Genomic DNA, 14915 nt, shown 5'->3' on the forward strand with positions numbered 1-14915 from the left:
TGCCTAGGCCTCAAAACATTTTTAAAGACCCAAAGCAGGAGCCAATCGTATCAACCTATTAAGGACATGTGACCATCAGACATCACTCAAAAAAAAATACTTTAATCAAAATCTAAGGAGGCAAAAATCTGCCCAAAATATTTGTGTCCACCTTATAACAAATTCACCCATTTCACCTCACGATTTAATCCATGAGGTTCGATAATAGTCCAATTAAATATGAAGTGTTATTCTCTCTGAATCAACTGCCATGATAAATCACCACCCTGATAAGATGTCAAACAACAAAAAATTTTAAATCATTAATAGTATGCTGATTATTGACCCAATGTTGCACTACAGATGCCTGTATTTTACTAATGTGAATGCAACTTAAATATTAGCATATGCAGACTTTAATACTGCGTTTAGTCTGATGATGTACACTAGTCTATATGGGCACATAATGGCATAAACAACCTCGTCCGGGGGGGGGGGGTGTCACGTGGGGTGATGTACTGACGCGGACGTGTTCCCCGTCAGCTCCAGGCATCACGCTCCCGAAATCCACCGGCATCACCCGATAACGCCAACTTAACTGGTTGAAAACATATGGGCTGCAAGAGGCATATGTCGATCGTGCATTTTATGCAGAGATCTCCCCAGCCGATGACAGAGATCTCTCCAGCCTTCGTCAGGAACTATGCCCAAAAAAATTCAAGCAGAAACTTAAAACATGGTTATTCTTAAAAGCCTTCACATAAAGCAACCACCTTCACTTCCAGCTACTCCCCCCTTGCTTCCCCCTGAGACCAAACTTATGTAAATTTGTAATTATGCATTATCCTTCGAGTTACATAATTTACTCCTCTCTAATATCTCTATAAAGTTGATGCCTAGTAATCTATTATAACTAATGTATTTAATGTATTTATCATATGTATTAACGTTAATATATTCTTCTTAAAACTTCCTTTATTTTCCCTCTCCCTCCCCTTCCCTGTTTGCATTCCCTGATCCAATTTTTCCTTGTTATAATCTCCTAATGTCCTTTCTAAGTTGAATATTAATTGTAAAGCACTGCCGCTATTTTCTATCTGTTCCAGCGCTGCTGCTAAAGTTTTGTTGAATGTACACCGACATGATGTTACTAAACGAATGTCGGTATATAAAGAACCTCAAATAAATAAATAATAAATAAATGACGTCCAGGGCCGGCAAGAAAGAAAAAGAAAAAGGTAGGGCCGCCAATCCTAAAATGGCGGCGTCCACGAGTGATGCCGTAACTACTCCCGCGAGTTCGATTACAGTGGTGATTCTCTAAGAAACTATTGCGGAGGCTTTAGATGAAAAACTGGCTTTCATATACTCCCAGCTTTCATAGGTAAGAGCGGCAATCGCGGAACTTATCCCCTGTATTGAACACATAGAAGGCCAGGTATTGGCAGCGGAGGATGATATCATGGCAGCTGCTGCAAAGCTCTCCGCACATGAAACAACCATAAAATGCCAAGAAAAAATTGATGACCTGGAGAACAGGTCTAGACGGGCAAATTTAAGATTCTTGGGCTTACCTGAGGGAATTGAGGATCGCAACCTGGGAGTTGAATTGGAGAAATGGCTCCCCGAGGCTGTAGGCCTAGAGGCCTTGCAGGGCTCGTTATGTATCGAAAGGGCCCATAGACTGGGATCGCGGATGTCGGCTGACTCCAGACTGCGAATTGCTATCGCAAAGATTCTTAATTATAACCATAAGTAGCAAATATGGATGGCCTACCGTAAAACACCAGAGCTTTTGTATCAAGGGCATAAAATCAGAATTTTGCAGGATTACTTGGCTAAAGTATCTCAACAACGCCAGAAATTCTCCTCGGTATGCTCACAGCTGATCAACATGCAAATAAAATTTGCTCTCCAGTTCCCTGCCACTCTTAAAATATGGCGCGAAGGAAAAGCACTCACATTTTAAAGCCTGGAAGAAGCCCAGAGATATGTGTCGAAGCAGCAGGGCTAACCACTAAAGATATCTTCCAGCAATGCACTGTGCGTACAGTTTGAATCAAAAGGAACTGAGTTCTTTACAGCATATGATCCTACCATCAAGAGACAACTTCGAGGCAAGCTGACCCAGCCGGAGTGGGTTGTACTGATCAAGGACATATGTTGCAGGACCAGAGCAACATATGTTGGTTTAAGTCCTTTCTAGATGATTACTGAACAGAATATGAAGGTTCTAGACTTATTATTGGCCCTGCATCTGAATAACAATGGGTAATAAGCCAAATGCAGGGTACATAAGTTACTTGATTCACTTATATGTTTGGAAGCGGAGTGCCAGACCACCCAGTTCAGAAGTGCGTGACCCTTACTCATCTCCAGATTTGGAGAAAGAGTCTTTGGAGAGTTTTTGGGGTTTCTTGCTCTATATTTTGGGGATTTTGGAAACCCAAAGGAGGTAGGGGGGAGGGAACACGGAGAGAGGGCAGGAGGTCAACAGTTTAGAGACGGGCTACCAGCAGGGCGATGGATAGAGGGGGATCAGGGGGAAGGGAACAGGGTTCAGGGGAGTGTATAGATGTATAGAGAAGTCTCAATGTCAGGACATGGAGGTGCGGACAATGAATATGAGGAGGAATAGGCTGGGATTCCTCCTCATGTGTATAAGTTTGAGCTGGCTGTCATATCAGGGAGAATCTCAGGGGATAACATGACCAAAATAATATCCTGGAACGTGCACGGCTTGGGATCGCCTATTAAAAGAAAGAAAGTGTTAACTAACTTAAAAAAATTAAAGGTGGAAATAGCATGTTTGCAGGAGACCCATCTATCCAAGAAAGAAAGTTACAAACTAAAGAGAGATTGGGTGGGCACTACCGTCTTTTCAGCGGCACAAGGCTGAAAGGCCGGTGTGGCAATACAAATTCACAAAAACGCAGATTTCCTGCTAGAAAAAACTATCACAGACCTGGAGGGAAGGTATGTGATTATTGTTGGGAAATGGAAGGACAGGAATATCACCATATGCAATGTGTATGCTCCAAACGACCCCCTCACACATTTTTTGCGAATCTAACGAATGTGTCGTTGTCTAACAGCGGGTCACCTCTATGTAGCCGGGGACTTTAACAGTGTAAGCGATTCTAGATTGGTCTCCTGCAAACCCAAAACACAGTACTCGGTGCTTGGGAGGAGTGGAGTATATGTGTGAACACCTCGGGCTTCTTGATGTATGGTGGGTCCTACATCCGTCAGAGAGGGATTTTACATTTTTTTCAAACCCTCATGGTTCCTTTTCTAGGATAGACTACATATTGGTCACGCGGGCAGCTTTTTCCTTAATTGAAAGGGCAAATATAGAACACCCGGTGATCTCACTCTCCAGTATCAATCTCTTTAAGACCAGGGGTGGGATCGAAGAGTAATAAGATATGGTGCTTCCCCAGCTTCCTAAGAGATGATAAACACCTTCAGAAAAATCTCCAAGAAAAATGGAAGGAATACACCACACACAATGAACAATATAAACACAATGCTACGTTATTTTGGGAAATGGGCAAGGTAGTATTAGGAGGGGAAATTATTGCATACCTCAGTGCCCAATAGATAAGGAAATCTTACACTTACAGGAGACACTGAAGAAAAAGAGAGGGGAATATATATGTATATCTACAAAAGGCAATAGGAGAGCATATGCCAGTGTTCTACACCAGTTAAATAACATCCCTCATCTTAGGGCACACAAATCCTTACATGCAAGCACAGCATAATTTTTTTAGATTTGGCAACAAAATTGGGAGACCCCTAGCCAATCTGGTGAAAGCAACTAGACAACGCACATTTGTAAAATCTATGAAATCCAAACAGGGTATACTGGTAGTGACGAATGAATAAATCGGAAAAGTGTTTCGGAACTTTTATGAGAACCTATATAAACAAGATCCAAACCCTGTATTCGGGAGGGAAGATCTATTTATTTTTTTACATTAAATTGCCCCGGGTGTCAGCGTGTTACGATTCAATGAATCTGTAAACCCTTGGGCCACAACGATAAGGTGTAAAATGCTTACCACGGTTCTTCGTTGGCAGATGGGCCTCAGGGATGGCAGCCAGGAAATGAGGCCATGCCAGCAGAACAGCAGCCAGGCAGAAGAATTCATGACAGTCCAGAGTCGAAGGCAGGCGGCAATAAGAAAGTCCAAAGTCCGAAGCAAGGTCAAAGGCAGGCGGCAGGCAAGGCAAAGTCCAGTATCCGAAGCAAGGTCAAAGGCAGGCGGCAGGCAAGGCAAAGTCCAGTATCCGAAGCAAGGTTAAAGGCAGGCGAGCAAGGCAGAAGACACACCAAGCTGGACCTATTGCAAGGCACAGTGGAACCCTCGAGGCCTCCTTAAATAATCCTGGACAGGAAATGGTTCCTAGGAACTTGAATGGCTTCCTGCCACGGCTCCTTTAACCAGGCCTCAGTTAGCCTGCGACTAACTGAGGCTGTCCCTACAGGAGCAGTGCTGCCGGGATCCTGCTGTTTCTGCCACTGATGATGGCGGCACGGGGAACGCCGAGGAACCCTATATCTGCCGCTGCCGGTGGCATCCTGAGGAGACTTAAAGCAGTTGCACTGCAGGGACCGGGTTGCTGGTTCCCTGCCTTGGCTGTGGCTGCCGGTGAGTGCGGTCAATTGTGGGGGTCGGCTACCGCCAATCGCAACACCACGCCACATAACCAATTCCTAAATCGCCCCAATCATATGAAGTGTTCCAAGCAATCAATGCGGTGGCTATAGGGAAATCTCCGGGACCCGATGGGTTTTCGTACGACTTTTACAAAATATTTAAGGAATATATAGTGGCACTGCTTATGCAGTATTTCATAGAGGGATTGGAAAAAAATGAATTTCTGAAGCAATTCAATAGCACTCATATCATCGTACTACCCAAACCAGGGAAGGATCATACTTTGCCAGAGTCTTACCGAACTATATCGTTGTTAAACAGTGACTTGAAGCTTTTAGGTAAGATCTTGGCGGACAGGCTAAGTGTACTGTTACCCAGATTAATTTCAGAAACGCAGGTGGGCTTTGTCAAAGGGAGGAAAGCCATGGGTCATGTGATAAAGCTTATAACAGCCATGAAAATGTGTCAAGAAAAAGGGGTAAAGGCCTGAGCCATTGGATTTGACTCGGAAAAGGCTTCTGACTGGGTGTCATGGCCATATATTTTCCCAGTTCTACATAGATATGGTTTCCAAGGGGAATTTTTGTAATATATCCGGCTGCTGTATAGGTTGCCCACCTCTCAAATAATAGTTAATAATTCATTTATTTATTTAAAACTTTTCTATACCGACATTCATATAAACATATCACATCGGTTTACATAGAACTGGAATAGAGTAAAATAAAATAAAATGGAGAAAAGACAAAGTTACATTGAACAGGGAGAAGTAACTTGGATGTGGGAGGAAACTGATAACATAAAGATTAAAATAGTATAGTGGAAGAAAAAATAAAGGTGGCTAACTAAGGCATAAATTAAGCTAAATGAATTAAGCAAAAGAATGTCAACCGATAAACGTTTTATTTTTATAGATTAAGAGGGAATAGGGGAAGAAGAAAGGCAATAGGTGTCAGCCAATAAATTTAAGGATTATATTGATTAAGAGGGTAAGGTGGAGATGGGCTGAAGAAGAGAGAGTAAGATGGGAGGGGGTGAGATGGGGAAAAAAAGGAGGAAAGTTACTGTAGGGTACCATAGTTCTTACTAGCTTGAAAGAGAGTATTGGGGGTGAGGTGGGAGTTACAATCAGGAAGGACAGGGCAGTGGGAATTTGTTAATAGCAAGGAAGATACAGTGGTGGGGGATGAGATTATGGAAAGGCTTGTTTGAACAGCCAGGTTTTTAGTTTTTTTTTTAAAGGTTTGGGTGCAGTGTTCTAGGCATAAGTCTGGAGGCATAGAGTTCCATAATGAAGGTCCTGCTAAGGAGAAGGAACGTTCTTTGGTGGAAATGTGGTGGAACAGTTTGGGGATGGTATGTGGAGGGACCCTTTGTAAGTGGATCTGACAAGTCTGTTGGATGTGTAGTAGTGTAAGGAATCATTTAGCCAGTGGGTATGTTGGTTGTGAAGTGACTTGTGGATGATGGTAAGGCTCTTATGGAGTATTCTAAAGTGGATAGGGATCCAGTGGAGATTTTTGAGGATAGGGGTAATGTGTTCTTTTTTGCAGGTATTATTGAGGATTCTAGCTGCAGTGTTCTGGAGCATTTGGAGGGATTTAATGGTGGTCGTAGGGAGGCCTAGGAGCAGAGAATTGCAGTAATCAATTTTGGAAAATAGAGTGGCTTGGCGTACTGTGCGAAAGCCGTTGAAGTGGAGGAGGGGTTTTAATTTTTTTAGAACTTGAAGTAACCGTCTTTTATTGTGGCGTTGATACATTTCTTTAGGTTCAACTGGTTGTCCAGAATGACACCAAGGTCTCTCACATGTTGGGCAGTCGTTGCGGCGGGGTCAGGAGGGGTGGGGTTGTTTTGGTCAGGAGAGATGATGAGTAGTTCCGTTTTGGCTGTGTTAAGGGTGAGATTGAGGCTGGTAAGATGGTTAATCGAGTTAAGGCACTTGTCCCAGATCTTGAGGGATTTGGGAATGGATTCAGTTATGGGGATGAGGATTTGGACATCGTCCACATAGATAAAGTGAGTAAAGACCTATGTTAGCTAGGAGTTGACAAAGGGGGAAGAGGTAAATGTTGAAAAAGGTTGGGGAGAGGGAAGAACCTTGGGGGACACCTCGAGTTAAATTTATGAGGGTGGATTCCTTATTACCTATTCTGACCTTATAGTGTCTATTGTTGAGGAAGAATTCAAACCAGCGATGGACGGTTCCTGTAATGCCAATTTCGGTGAAACGATTTAGAAGTTGATAGTGTCAAATGCTGATGAGATGTCTAGTAATGCGAGTATGTAAGATTGGCCCTTATCTAATCCCTCGAGGAGGGCGTCGGAGAGGGATATTAGGCATGTTTCCATGTTGAAGAATTTTCAGAAGCCGAATTGGGATGGGTAAAGAACGTTTTGTTTTTTTAGAAACTCAGTCAGTTGGATGTTAACTACCCTTTCCATGAGTTTTGCTATAAATGGCAGGTTTGAGATTGGATGGAAGTTTGCTAGATCTCCAGGGTCCAGGTTAGGTTTCTTCAATATGGGTTTGAGGATAGCTTGTTTCAATGATTTAGGGATGTGTCCAAGAGAGAGGGAGCAGTTAATGATATCAGCAAGGAGTTTGGCAATTAAGTTTGGAATAGTCAGTAGTATTTTTGTGGGGATAGTGTCGAGTAGGTGTGAGGACGGTTTCATTTTCTTTAGCAGGGATTCTATTTCGAGGGAGGATGTGGACTCGAAGGAGTTAAAGGAAGCTCCGGAGTTGTTAGGGTTAGTGTAAGGGGGGTGAGGGGGGAGATGTAAATTGTAACACAAGCTTGGAGATTTTGTCTTGGAAGAAGACTGCGAGTTCATCACATTTGCTTTTGGCCTCACTTTCAGGGATGGAGGATGGGGATGTTTTCGTGAGGTCAGAGACATATGAGAAGAGGGCCTTGGGGTCATATTGAAAGTTGTGGATTTTGAGATAGTTTTGAGGATAGTGGATCTGTAGGTGTGCAGGGAGGATTTATAGGTCACCAACATGGTGGCGGAAGGGTCTTTGTGCCATTTCTTTTCTTTAGTTCTTAGTTCATGCTTTAGTTTTTTTTTTAGTTCCGGTGTGTACCAGGGTTTTTTGGTATTAAGGGCTGGATTTAATTCTTTAGTCATTAAAGGGCAAATTTTGTTAGCGATGTTGTTGGTTATTTTGTTCCAAGAGGAGAGGGCCAATTCTGCATTTGAAAGGTCAGGGTTGTTGATGTCATTGGAGAGGTCGGAGATTAGGTCTTCTCTGGCGCAGGGTTTTCTAAAATGAATGGTATTTTTGTGTAGGGGTGGGGAGCTCAATTTTTTAATAGTTAAGTTGGCTTTTATGAGTGAGTGGTCCGACCAGGGTACTGGAGTACAGGTAGGGGTGTCTGCCGAGGAGATGAGAGTTTATGAAAATTAGATCCAGGGTGTGGCCAGCTTTATGAGTGGGGCTGGTAACAATTTGTTTAAAACCCAAGGCATACATAGATGATAGAAAAGCTTCGCAGTTGGGGGATAGAGGGACCTTGTCCACATGGAGGTTGAAGTCTCCGAGTATAATGGTTGGGATGTCCATGTTTATGTTATCTGCTATGAATTCGATGAAGGGGGGAGGGGTTTTCTAGTAGACCAGGGGGAGTGTAGACTAGGCAGACTTGTAATTGAGTGAATTTGAAAAGGCCTATTTCAGCTTTGGGGATGAAGTTAACGGTCTGGGTAATTATCCTAAGTTCTTTTTTGGTGGCTAATAAGAGGCCTCCACCTCTTTTTTTGTGCCTGGGTATGGAGATAATGTCATAATGTTGAGCGGGTAGTTGGTTTGAAAGCACTAGGTCCGTAGGTTTGAACCATGTTTCAGTTATTGCGCAGATATCAGGTTGCCTGTCTGATAGGAGGTCGTGGAAGATGGGCGTTTTTTTGACTAGCAATTGGGAGTTGATAAGAAAGAGAGAGAGGGCAGTGAGACCAAGAAACTGGGTGAGTGGGGATATCATGATTGGCACAAGTGATTTTGAGGGGGGATGATTAATTGGTAGGGTTTTTTTTATGGTGGTAGTGGTGGTATTTGAGGGTGGGAATAAGGTAAGATAGCATGTCTGATGGTGAAGGAGTGGGATTAGGAAGAGAAGTTGTAGGCATGGAATGGTGGATATCCAGTGACCGGGGGAAGAATAGTAGCAGAAGGTTGGAGGTTTAGGGCTGGAGGTAGCGTTAGGTGAGAATATAATTGGTAAGGGAGTTGGGGGAGGAAATGATGGAAGGGATATCGATGCAGGGTATTAACAGGAAGAGGAGGTCCTGCAATGGGGGGGGGGGGGGGGGAGGAGATGGTGAAAATTGGATAAAAGGCTAGTGTCCTATGCTGTTGAAAAGGGTCGGGAGAGCGAGGGAAAATGGAAAATGGGGTCAGCTTCCTGGCAGCTCAGTCTGGTAGTAGGTCGGTGAGAGGAAGCACAAAGGAGGCCACACAAAGGGGTGCACTAAGGGGCAGGCCCCTTTGGTTGCGCCCCTTCAGCACGCGACGCCTGCGGTTGGCGCTGGGTTTTAAAGTTCCCCTTTGGCCCTGCTGATGTCGTGCTCCTGTGGGCATGGACAGCAACTGCAACAGTACCTGGGTGGCCGCATGAGGCTCCTTGACCCTGGCGAGTCGGCGCCAATCTCGCAGGGCCCTTGTGCCGGCGTCTGAGATGGGGAAGAGAAAAGAGAGCAACTTGCAGTCAGTGCTGGGTTTTAAAGTTCCCCTTCAGCCCTGCTGATGACATGCTCCAGTGGGCGGATCCTTGGCCGAGAGGGTGGACGGCAACAGCGACGGTACCTGGGTGGCCACGTGGCTTCTTGACCCTGGCGGGTCGGCGCCGATCACGCAGGGCCCTTGTGCCGGCGTCGGACATGGGGAAGAAAAAAAGAGAGCAACTTGCGGTCGGAGAAGATTCACTTACAGAGGGGAGTGAGGCAAGGGTGTTCTCTCTGTCCCCTTTACTCTACATTCTATCGACCCTCTGTTACGAAAAATTGACCAACACTCAGAAATTAGAGGGCTTGAAGGGCTGCAAAGGGGGTTCAAAATAGCGGCATTTACCGATGATGTCCTGATCTTTCTTACCAATCCTGAGGTAGCCCTACCCATTTTGTTGGAACTACAACCAGAATTTGGGTCATTTGCCAGATTAAAAATTAATAGGGAGAAATCAGATGCTTTAGACATTAGTAAACATCTAAAAACCAACTGGAAGGGGGATTTCCACTTAAAATGGGCAGCAGATAGAATCAAGTATCTCGGAGTTGTGATCCCTGCCTCATTGGAGACTATCTATACCGTCAACATAGCCCCTAAGCTAAAATCTACCCTAGAAGCCTTTAAGAGGTAAGAGTCACTTCCTCTATCCTTGAAAGGCCATATTCATCTATTCCAAATGGTGACACTTCCAAATAGGATGTATGTATTCCAAATGTTGCCTTTATGATTTAAGAAACAGGAAACCAAATGTGCCTGATACTTCACTTTCGATGCATATCCAGCATGGCTCTCTGCTTCAACAGCATGGGAGAAGAATAAACTGATACTTCAAGCATATCCAGCATAGCTCCCTGCTTCAACGGCAGGGGAGAAGAAAAACAACCAATAAGGGCTGTATAACATAGTCTGGGTAAAACAAATAAGCATGGGTGTAGCTTGCTTATTGCGGCGGTTACTACCCCTAACTAATCAAGCTAGATATTTCACTTGGATGCAGCTCCATCACTGCTTTCTACATTAATGGAGGGGGTGGAAGGGAAATAGAACCAAGAGCTAAGAGAAACAGATAAGTATGAGAGAAAAAAATGTGTGAAGCTTGCTGGGCAGACTGGATGGGCCGTTTGGTCTTCTTCTGCCGTCATTTCTATGTTTCTAGGACATCAAGGCCGTTAATACCACACTTAGCCGATTGCTTGGGGGGGGGGGGGGGGGGGGAGGCTAGAATAGCCTTAAAAATACTACCAGGGACTACCCAAAATGGAGACCTGGGATGCCCCAGTCTCTACAGATATAATATAGCATGTAATATGCGATATGTCAAAGACTGTATATTTGGCACTTCATTTTTCACACCATTTGCTCATCTAAAAGACTCGTACGGAGGGGCGACCTTAAATTGTTTGTTGCATGTCGAAGGGGGGTAACTATCTGAAGCTATCCGTGCCACTTATTTATTGGAACATGCTGTAAAACATGGATCCAAATATGCAGACAGGTCCAACAATCGAAAGGAGTTACACCTTTAATGCATATCACAAACAATCCATACTTTGCACCTGGGAGGGGACTGTCAGTCTTTCTTAGATGGCAAAAGAGGGGGGCTAGACTTTATCTACCAATTGTTAAAACCTTTACAGGGAGATTTGTACAGCTTTCAGGATATACAACAGCAATTTCAACTCCCTAAGATGGACTATTATGCGTACATTTAAATCCGCCACTTTATGCTTAAAAACTCAGCTAGCTGGGACAATCATAAAACCACCAGAGCCTTGCTAGGTTTGGACACATACTGTGACAAGAAGGGCCCATCCATATCTTTGTTTTATAAAAGTTTGGGGACAGGTGTTGGAATTGAAGACATAAAGCCCCTAGTTCAGAAATGGGCAAAGTGGCCCTGCGTTCAGCTTTCAACTAAGGAATTGCTAGAGGTTTTCTCGTGTATTAATGGCAATACACTGAATGAGGTTTTATGGGAAACCCAATACAAATTGTTATGGCAAGAATACGTGACATCAGTTCAAGCCTATAGATATAAAATCAGGGACAATCCAATATGTCAGAAATGTAAGCAGGCAAAGGGCTCGTATTACCACCATTTCTGGGACTGCCCTATCATTGAGGCATTCTGGGGTGATGTACAAAAGCAATGTACTGTAATATGGGAGACATTCCCAGGGATCCAAGCATATGGCTGTTTAGCCGAACAAAGGATGGGGCATCTCTAGACCCTGTGCTATTACTCTTTATCATGAAAGCAGCACTGGTGGCAAAAAAGATTATATTAACAGTTTGGTTAGAGGATAAAGCTCCGGAGAAAGAACATTGGTTCAAAAGGCTGCTTAACATGTGTTCACATGAGTTACTATTAGCCAATACTCTTGGAGGTAAGTGGAGCATAGAGGTGACGGACAGCTGGTCAAAATTGTTAGAGTACATACAACCGAAGGTCCAAACATATAGCCCAGAATGCCTGCAGAAAGGTAATTCGGCCTTTCTTAAAGGGGTATAATTGTTCATATCCGATTTCTTGCTTATTACCTCCTCCAACTCTGTATTTCTTCTCGCTTCTTGGTCCTGGGTTTGGGGCTTTTTCCTTTCTTTTCTTAGTTTTTCTTGGTTTTCTTAACTTCCTTCTCACTAGGCAACATGGTATAACCGGTGAAGACAATTTTCTTACTCCTGACAGGGGAATAAAGGGGGGGGGGGGGTGGTGGAGAGGAAGGGGGGGGGGGGGGCTAGGGAGGGAAGGTAAAAAAGTGGTAAAACTCACACTACCACAACACTACTACAACAGAAAGTATTGCGGGGCTACCTAATGTGATGAAAGCCAATGTGCATAATGTGTGATGTTTAAAGTTAGCTCGGTGACCTTAGCTACAATTTACTTAGCCTATGCAACGCCTGGGCTTATAGCGGCACTGTAAAGGAGTTCCAAAGTCAGCCAAGGATGTTGAGCCATATTGTTTATTGTACCGTATATCGTTTATGGTTTATTGATATAACACATTACACAGTGGTTGTGGTTGCAGACAGTTTCTGTATCAATGATGATAAATTCAATAAAAAGATTAAACAAAAACCACCCGACCTGGTCCTTGTTGCATGTAAAATGACCATCAGATTATGTGCACGTGGACTATTGCTACTTTGAAATGAAGATATGCACAGAACACGCACTACAGGTAAACTGTCCAAATGTGCTTTGTTCTCTTTGTGTATCATGGGGAAGTGCAGCCTGAACCAATTGATCCCACAACAATCTACTTCTCTGCAAAGAGAAGACAGGTGGCTCCTTAAATTTTTTGTCATCTGAGAGTATGCTCCAATGCCTACATATGAGCTCCTTAATCTGTGACACCCGGTTAGAATATGGGAGAGCACATAGAATTCTTGACATCTGGTACCGTTGACTTGTTATTAATAAGTTCTCACGATTGGTGTACAAGGACCGCTTGTAAACCCTCCTAATAACTTTGGTGGTATAATCCCTTTCTTAAAATGCTACATATCTTACAAATTCTGCCAGGGGTATGTAAACTTATGAGCACAACTGAATGTCTCTATCGCTCTTTCTTCTCCTTTGAGTTATACATAATTAAATCCTAAAGACTCATTTCATAGGGCTCTTGGTGCAGACTGCACCATTTTGGTAACTCTTCTCTGGACTGCTTCTTCTATCCTTCCAGAGTTAGGCCCTCCAGAAATGAACACTGTACTCCAGATGAGGTCCCAACAATGAGGCTGCATCTTTTTGGACTCATGTCATCAGTGCAAAGTGCCTGTTGCTGTCCTTTTTTTGGCTATAGATATACACGGATCAGGAGCCCCCTCAATGGACAGTTTAGGCTGAAACTTGCTATGAGAGTCTTTTACTGAAGTATCAACATGTCAATCAAATTTCAGCCAAATCTGTCCAGAGGGAGGGCACCTGATGTGCTGTGAGAGTAGGGCTATCCATTATTTGGCAGGAGCAGCAAAACTGGCAAACAAAATACAAGACTTCCATATGTTAATCTGGAAGTATTGACTTATTCAGCTTACTTCTACTAATTATGTCTCTTCCTGTGCATCCTGACCATGGATCTGGCTTCTGCCTCATCACACGGTTTTGCAGTCTTGAGATAAACAGTGATCATCCAAAGATCTCTCCCCTATCAGCTGCACAATGCTATCTTACCTCCCAAAGTGTACAGTTCTTTGGGATTTTTCCCACTCCAGTTGCATGACATTGCACTTTTTGCACTGAATCTTATCTGCAGAACACTTGACCACTCCTCAAACTTTTTTAGATTGCTCTTCATTTTGTTGATTCCATCAGGGGTGTCCAGGTTATTGCAGATCTTAGTTTCATTTACACAAGGATAAAGCTTCCCTAATAAACCCTCTGCAATATCATCGGTGAAGGATTCAGGATTTTGCTGCCCCTGGGCACTGTGCGCACCCCCCCAAGACAAGGCCCAGGTCTAAGGCAAATGAGGCACAGCCCTTTTGCTCTGCTTTCTCTGCTCCAGACTGATCTTCTCCTCTTATGTCCCTAAATGACAGGAGAGGGAATAGAGCAGGTTTTCTTTGCTCTGTCCCTTCCAATCTCATCCCTGTCCTTCCACTCTCTGTACGGGGAGAGGAGGGGCTGAAGCAGAATGCAGAAGGCTGTTCTCTGCTGAGTAAGATTCAGTACAGCTGGGAGGCAGCAAATCTTCAGCTGGTTTGCTGCCTCCTACTCCCTGCCAAGACTTTTACTGCTTTAGGCACAGGCCTGGAGTGTCTACTGGCAAATCCAGGTCTGAATATCACTTATGGAAATGTTGAATTAAACTATCTTAAGACTGATCCCTGAGACATTCCAGATAACTTCTCTTTCCTTAGCTTAATTTACCTTCTGTTGTCTTATCACTCAACCAGCTTCTAACTCAGTCAACCACAGTTCCAGCTCACCAGTAAGCTGCACTGTTTATTAATGAGCCTCCCATGTGGGATAAGAGTCAAAAGCTTTACTAAATTCCAATTTGATCTAATTCTCCGGTTACTCAATGAAAGAAATTCATCATATCTGTTTGACACGATCTCCCTCTGGTAAAACCATGATGTCTCGGAAAGGGCATCTCACCAAATTCAAGATACTGCACTATTCTTTCCTATAGTAACAACTCCATTCATTTACCCCTTCACTGATATCAAACTAACTCACCTATAGTTGCCAATTTTCTTCCTATTTTCATGAAGCTCGATATCATCCATCTTTCTCCAGTACTCTGGAACCACTTCTGTTTGCAAAGATGAATTAAAATGAAGCACCAGTGGAGTTGCCAGAACCTCCCTGAGCTCCTTTAATCCCTTGAGAGTATCTCATCTGGCCCCACTGCCCTGAACAATTCAAAGGCATTTTAAATTGGTGACATCTTTCAAAATCCAGTTGGGTAGGGCAATGAAGTGCGGGAGGTCCATGTGGCTCCTTCCAGAGGTTGACTCTGCCTAATAAAACATCAAATTCATCCTATCATGCATGCATAGAGGGTTCACATCATAATTTTAAA

The 14915-nt window shown here is 43.7% G+C and overlaps 1 long non-coding RNA gene across 1 annotated transcript; it reads right to left on the reverse strand.

The window, feature by feature from the left end:
- Positions 1 to 431: 431 nt before the first annotated feature.
- LOC115076013 lies at positions 432 to 14559 on the reverse strand. Its single transcript, XR_003852672.1, has 2 exons — positions 11920 to 14559; positions 432 to 9323 (listed from the first exon to the last, which is right to left on the reverse strand). It is a non-coding gene; the product is annotated as an uncharacterized LOC115076013 (long non-coding RNA).
- Between the last annotated feature and the right edge of the window lie 356 nt (positions 14560 to 14915).

The sequence above is a fragment of the Rhinatrema bivittatum genome, chromosome 14 (genome assembly GCF_901001135.1).
Source record: "Rhinatrema bivittatum chromosome 14, aRhiBiv1.1, whole genome shotgun sequence".
NCBI lineage: Eukaryota > Metazoa > Chordata > Amphibia > Gymnophiona > Rhinatrematidae > Rhinatrema > Rhinatrema bivittatum.